This window comes from Haliaeetus leucocephalus, unplaced genomic scaffold (assembly GCF_000737465.1).
Source record: "Haliaeetus leucocephalus isolate CR32 unplaced genomic scaffold, Haliaeetus_leucocephalus-4.0 Scaffold284, whole genome shotgun sequence".
Taxonomy (NCBI): Eukaryota; Metazoa; Chordata; class Aves; order Accipitriformes; family Accipitridae; genus Haliaeetus; species Haliaeetus leucocephalus.
In genome coordinates this window covers 6738566-6739682 of record NW_010972720.1, presented here as the reverse complement: position 1 = coordinate 6739682, position 1117 = coordinate 6738566, and positions in this window count along the sequence as shown.

Genomic DNA, 1117 nt, shown 5'->3' with positions numbered 1-1117 from the left:
GGGGGGTGGGGTAGGGCCGGCTGGCGCCAGGCTGCGGCTCTCCGGCGCGGCGGGGCCTCTTCCGCAGGGAGCCGGCTGAGGGGCGCGGGAGCCTCCCCACACCGGGGCCGGGAGGGGAGCCGCGGTTCGCCCGGGGCGGCCCCGGCGCGGAGTGCCGCCTTCTCGCTCCCCCGGCTGCCCGCCGGGCTCCTGCCACAGCAGGTCCGGCGAGGCGGTCGGTTGTCGGGGGCGGCCGGCCCGCCGCAGCGCCTTGCCTCCCGGGCGCGGCCGGCCGCGGTGCCGGCCCAGCGCCTTGCCGCTTCCACCTCCCGGAGGGAGAGCGCGGGGGCTCAGTCGTCGGTGTTCCAGAAGCTTAAGGCAGACGACTTGCTCATTTAAGACTGTTTTTGTGGAGAAGCCGCCTAAACAACAACAACAACAAAAAAAAAACAGGCGGGGGGAACCCCCAAAACTTTAATTTTGGACTGCTTTCTGGTGTCCCTGCGATAGACTGTTAACCAGCTGGAAACACGGGCTCAAAATCTGCATTTGGATCTACCAGAATAAAGCTTGCGAGGCAGCAGGTTAATCCTCGTCTAGAAGAGGGCTCTGCAGCGACCCGGTTGCTAACAAAGAGTGGGCGTGCGATAGCCGAGAGGCAGCATCCCCAGGTGAGGGTCACAGCGGCGATGGCACGGAGGGTTGCCTCTGTTGTTCTCATCCTGCCAGTGCTGGGAAAGCACGCGTGAGGCCTTCCCAGACGCCGCGACTAACTTTTTATAGCGTGTGGGAGGCCCTGTCCAAGGTGTTGTCGTCTGTTCCCTGCTAGGTTGAAGGATAGTGCTAGTAATCTAGTCTCTTACCCTCCAGCTGGTAATTCTCTTCTTCAGTTATCTGCTTCTCGTCAGTTGGTACGTTTGAAAGTAACACACCTCGCCCTTAATAACCTTCTCGGGCTCCTTAATATTTGTTGCAATGGCGATGTGGTTAATAGGTGTAGGTGAAGGAGTAAGGAAGGGTCCCATCTACTCTCAGAACAAATTCAAGTCTTGCTGATTTTGCAGATTAATGCAGGCTAACTAAAAGCCTGTTTGCTTTTGGAAGATCAGAGTGCTGGCCCCAGTCAGTGTCAGTGCTT